Raw genomic sequence first — 6221 nt, 5'->3', positions numbered from 1 at the left:
AAGGTCCCTTCCAACTCTGCTATTGTATTGTATTGTATTGAAATACTTTAAAGCTAAATGCAGTATACAGGTCCTCGACTTACAACCACAATTGAGGCCAACATTTATGTTGTTAAGTGAGATATTTGCCCCCCCATTTTACAACTTTTCTTGCTACGGTTGTTAAGTGAATCACTGCAGCTGTTAAGTTAGTAACAAGGTTGTTAAGTAAATCTGGCTTCCCTGTTAACTTTTCTTGTCAAACGGTCACAAAAGGAGATCAGGTGACCCAGGGACACTGAAACTGTCATAAATATGAATCAGTTGCCAAGCGTCTAAATTTTGATCATGTGACCACAGGGATGCTGCAGCAGTTGTAACAGGGGTGGGTTCTGGCAGCCGCTACTGCCAGCTCGCTTAGGGACGCACCACAGGCATATATGTGCTGTACAACAAAGATTGCTATGCACAGAAGCAAAAAACAACAACATGGTAGTGTCTGTGGCGCCATCAGGAGAACTGGTTTAGGGGCATGGCATGCCTTGGTCACTGCCAATTCCAGCGATCCAGGCCACCAAGTTACTACTGGTTCAGCCGAACCAGTAGAAACCCACCACTGAGTTGTAAGTGTGAAAAACATTCATTAGTCACTTTTTTCAGTGCTGTTGTAACATTGAATGGTCACTAAACAAACTGTTGTAGATCAAGAACTATCTGTACAATAAAGCTAAATATATGATATACATATACATATACATATACATATACATATACATATACATATACATATACATATACATATACATATACACATACATACATACACACACACACACACACATACATGGTGGTAAAGATGCAGTATGTTTACGGAAAAGTTATAGTATTTATATTGTATAAGTACTGTAAAGCTAAATATATATGCAATAGATGCATATTTCTCTCTAAAGGAAACTAGAACCAAGAATAACAGGTAGAAGTTGCAGCTTTCTTGATTTTACTTAAATATCAGGACATTTTTCCTGATCATCATAACACTGAAACAGTCCATATATTGAGGTTGCTGATTTTTAAGAAGAGGTTAGGAGATTAGAGGCTAAATTTTCATGAATGTAAATGATCCTTATGGTTCCTTCACAATTCTATAATTCTATAATTTTTATCTTGTTCCCGAAACCCTGTAAATGTTTCGTATCCATTATCTTGGTCATTTTTCATGCCAGAATTAAAAGAAGAGTAAGATGATTTGTTTGGAACAGGTTGTGAGCTGTCCATGATGTGTTTGCAGGTGGCTGGTAAGGCTTATGCAGGCACGAAGCTCTGGCTTTGCGAAGTGCTTCACAAAGGGGTGTATGGGTTGTTCAGGGAAGGGTAGCACCTATGGTGTAGAGGCATGTTGTGTCCTTTTAGGGCAACTCATTTTAGGGCAGCTTTTAGGGCATCTCATCCATCTTTGGTCCCCACCTAACACTCAGCTCTCACCTGTGGCTCCTAGTAGTTGTAGCATGCGCAGCGGCCACACCCCAGGCAACAGCTTTGACAGGCTGGCCAAACCAGGTTGAGAGTAGCTGTTGGGTCATTGACTTTTGATGACATAGGGACTTGTCTACCCCAAGCATGTGAAGACAGATTCTGGCAGATTGAGTGGATGAAACCTACTAGAATAGGACAACAGTTATTAAGCCGGTCTCTGCAAGCAACGTGCTATGCTAAGAGCACACCAAGACATGAAAGATGCCCTGGTCAACCACTGCGCCCAGCCCATTTTCAACTGTCTCAATTCTTGTCCTGCTATTGGAGTAAGATGGAATCTGGGAAGAGAGAGTGAGGTTGACTATGAGCTCCCTCACTTTAATCCAGTTCATGCACAAGTCTTTTTGGGGGATTACAATTATAGGCAATGTAGGAGTTCGAGACTGTGGCGGAATTTTTTTTCTTCTGGCATGTGGTTCAAACTCTCATTTCCAAATAAGGTAAGGAGTAGTTGTACTTGATATCCCAAAGTCCCACGGATGGACTATTTGGCAGGTCTGGAATAGAAGACTGGAACATTCTCTCTCTGCAAGAGGACGTTAGAGGACGTTACCATCATTATTATATTGCCTTTTAACCCCAGAAGGAAACTTTGGTCTGGGCTGTGGATGGACAGCTGATGGCAACAATCTGAACTCGCACTAATTTTTAATCAATTGCGCAATTACTTTTAGTTTCTTATTTCTTTCTTTTCTTTCATCTTTTTCTTCTTCCTTTGCATGGGCTATGTATGAGGTACGTATGAGATGAATGAATGTCCCACTTTTATGATCATATTGTTGTAAATTTTGTGTTTTTTAACTTTTACGTGGGGACTGTTTGGGGGAGTGTATGAGTATATGTGATTCGGAGGACCTGCCGGGAGTTGCGGGGGCTACGGGGGTGGTTGAGGGGACCAGAGACATGGGAGAGGGTCGGGGTATTGCGGTCGTAACAGGGAGGGGCAGATACGGCGGGGACTTTAGGGCAGGCCATTACCGGGGAAGGAGGGTTCGCTACATTACAGAGATCCCTCCTTCCGGCCCTAGGAGTCCCACTCCAAGACCAGATGGCGTAAGTAGTCAGGACCCTGGTCTCAGGCTGTTGTCGCTAAATGCCAGGTCTGTTGTTCATAAAGCTCCTCTCGTCCGGGACTTAATTTTAGACGAGAGGGCAGACCTGGCATGTATTACTGAGACCTGGCTGGGCCCAGAGGGAGGAGTCCCCCTTGTAGAGCTGTGCCCAGAAGGATTTCAGGTGCTACATCAGCCGAGAGCCCAGGGAAGGGGTGGGGGTGTGGCCGCTGTTATCCGGGAGTCGTTAGTTCCTCGTAGGGTCCCTGCTCCGGAGATTGTCGGGTGTGAGTCTTTGCTGTTAAAGTTGGACCTCAAGGGTCAAGTGGGTTTGCTGCTAACGTACCTGCCTCCCAACAGCGTTGCAGCAACCCTCCCCTCGCTCGAGTCGGTAGCCGAGCTGGCAATTGAGTTCCCTAGGTTGATGGTCCTGGGGGACTTCAATTTGCCGTCGCTCGGTGAAAACTCTGATGGGGCGCAGGAGTTCATGGCCTCCATGACAGCCATGGGCTTGACCCAAGTAATTCGAGGCCCAACCCACTCAGCGGGACACATGCTTGACCTTGTATTTCTCTCGGAGCAGTGGATTTGTGATCTTGGTCTGAGGGGGAGCGACATCATACCCCTGTCGTGGTCAGACCACTGCCTACTGAGGCTCGACTTCCGGAGGCCAAACCCCCACTGTAGGGAGGAGGAACCGACCAGGTGGTTCCGCCCCAGGCGCCTTATGGAGCCGTCAAGGTTCCAGACAGAGCTTGGGGTTATTCCTGACACTCTCGCCCACAGTCCGGTGGAGACTCTGGCTGCTGCGTGGCACTCGGCAGCGTCGGAGGCCCTCGACCGGATTGCGCCACTGCGGCTCCTCCGAGGCAGCGGATCCCGGAGACCCCCTTGGTTTACCGAGGAACTCCGGGAGATGAAGCGCCGGAGGAGATGCCTAGAGCACCGTTGGAGGTCCGATAAGTCCGAATCGAACCGAGCAATGGTAACCACCTGCACCAGGGAATACACCAGAGCACTTAGGGCAGCAAAAAGATCGCACATAGCCACCCTGGTTGCATCCGCTGAGTCCCGTCCAGCCACCCTGTTTAGGATAACCCGCTCCCTATTGAACAAAAGGGAGGCGGGGGAACCCTTGCAGGGTAGGGCTGAAGAGTATGCCCAATTCTTAGCGGACAAAATTGCTCGGTTTCGGTCGGACTTGGACTCCACCCCCGCAGTTCCAGCCGAGGCACAGGGGGACCAAGTAGAACAGCTCTGGGTTGAGTTTCAGGACGTTACCCCCGGGGATGTGGACAAGGCCATGAGAGCTGTAAGTACCTCCACCTGTGCTCTGGATCCGTGTCCCTCATGGCTGGTTACGAACTGCAGTGAGGTGACACGAGGCTGGATCCAGGCGGTCGTGACCGCCTCCCTTCGGGAGGGGAACTTCCCCGCTGCACTGAAAGCGGCGGTGGTGAGACCCCTCCTGAAGAAACCATCTTTGGATCCAGCTGTTCTTAATAGCTATCGTCCAGTCTCCAACCTTCCCTTCTTGGGGAAGGTTGTTGAGAAGGTGGTGGCCTTTCAGCTCCAACGGTCCTTGGAGGAAGCAAACTACCTAGACCCCTTCCAGTCAGGCTTCAGACCCGGTTACAGCACAGAAACCGCTTTGGTCGCATTGATTGATGATCTCTGGAGAGCCAGAGATGAAGGACATTCCTCCATCCTGGTCCTCCTTGACCTCTCAGCGGCTTTCGATACCATCGACCATGGTATCCTTCTGCGACGACTGCGGGGGGTGGGAGTGGGAGGCACCGTGCTACGGTGGTTCTCCTCCTACCTCTCAGACAGGTCGCAGTCGGTGTTAGTGGGGGGGCAGAGATCGTCCCCTAGGTCCCTAAATTATGGGGTGCCTCAGGGTTCGGTCTTATCCCCCCTGCTATTCAACATCTACATGAAACCGCTGGGAGAGATCATCCGCAGGCACGGGATTAGATACCATCAATATGCGGACGATACTCAATTGTATCTGTCCGCCCCGTGCCAACTCAATGAAGCGGCAGATGTGATGAGCCGGGGTCTTGAGGCCGTTATGGACTGGATGAGGGTTAACAAGCTTGTGCTCAACCCAGAAAAGACCGAGTGGCTGTTGTGTTTTCCTCCCAAAGATTTGACTAATATTCCAACACTCAGGCTGGGGGGTCAAATTTTGCACCCCTCAGAGAGGGTTCGCAACTTGGGAGTCCTCCTGGATCCACAGCTGTCATTTGACCACCACCTAACGGCTGTGACCAGGGGGGCATTCGCCCAGGTTCGCCTGGTGCGCCAGTTGCGACCCTACCTGAATCGGGAGGCTCTCACAACAGTCACTCGGGCCCTTGTGATCTCTAGGCTGGAATACTGCAATGTGCTCTACATGGGGCTGCCCTTGAAGAGCATCCGGCGGCTTCAGCTAGTACAGAACGCAGCCGCGCGAGTGATTGCGGGTGCACCCCGATTCACCCGCATAACACCCATCCTCCGCGAGCTGCGCTGGCTGCCCGTTGATCTCCGGATGCGCTTCAAGGTGCTATTAATCACCCATAAAGCCCTACATGGCAGTGGATCTGGATACTTGAGAGACCGCCTTCTGCCAATTACCTCCCTGCGACCAATAAGATCCCATAGACTAGGCCTCCTCCGTATCCCATCGGCCAGCCAGTGTCGGCTGGCAACTACAAGGAGGAGGGCCTTCTCAGCAGTAGCCCCGGCCCTTTGGAACGAGCTCCCCGTGGAGATTCGTACCCTCTCCACCATCCAAGCCTTCCGCATAGCCTTGAAGAACTGGCTCGCCCGTCAGGCCTGGGGATAAGGATAGTTACCCCTCCCGAATGATGAATGTATGTTGCCTACCATTTTATTATATGTCTTCTATCTTGTTGTTTGTGTTCCCCCCTTCCCAGTTTTATGTGAGCCGCCCTGAGTCCCCTCAGGGAAAAGGGCGGCCTACAAATTCTAATAAAACTATAAACTATAAAAACTATAAACTATAAACTGCTCCAAGACAACTTTCAATCTTCCCAAGAGACAGAAAGAAGACAACTCACTGAACGCTAGTTCAGTCAGTGAATTTGCAAAAGAGATAAAATTTAAAGAGGCACTTCCTGGTTCATATCTCAGTTCTTACACCACCACCCTCTTTCACCATCCTGCATTTCCAGCCCTTACTTCCCATGTAATTTGGCACAGGAATGTGCAAGGTCAGTGGAAAAATCAACAGCTACCTCTTGATCTTTGGAAATCTTGCTCCATCTTTCCTTGGGGGATTTTTCTTAGTGAAGTCTGCTTGAGGGCTAGAAACTTGCTCAGTTCTGTGCTGGCTCTTGGGGCATGACAAATGCTGCTGAGAGGAGTTGGCACTGCAAAGAAAAAAAAACCAAGAGATATTGGTATCTGGTGGTCTTTTAGGATGTCCCACTATGAAAAGTCCTCATTTTCTCATTTAGTAAGTTGATGGTTCTACCTTGAGTCCTTGAGTCCACCTTAAAAAAAGGAAGAGAAGTTCTAGAAAGGCAGCATGACTTGGCATCCTTTTGGCCCAGTATCTGTTAGGTGACTTTTCACAATAAGAGGTAAGATATACTGTAGCTCAACATTCCAACTGGATCAGAGCTGATGTAATGAGCTACTGTTCAC

Source organism: Thamnophis sirtalis, unplaced genomic scaffold (assembly GCF_051295495.1).
Source record: "Thamnophis sirtalis isolate CommonGarterSnake01/CBP01778 unplaced genomic scaffold, rThaSir2_p1.2 scaffold_3, whole genome shotgun sequence".
In the NCBI taxonomy this organism is placed as follows: Eukaryota; Metazoa; Chordata; class Lepidosauria; order Squamata; family Natricidae; genus Thamnophis; species Thamnophis sirtalis.
Note: the sequence above shows the minus strand (reverse complement) of the source record.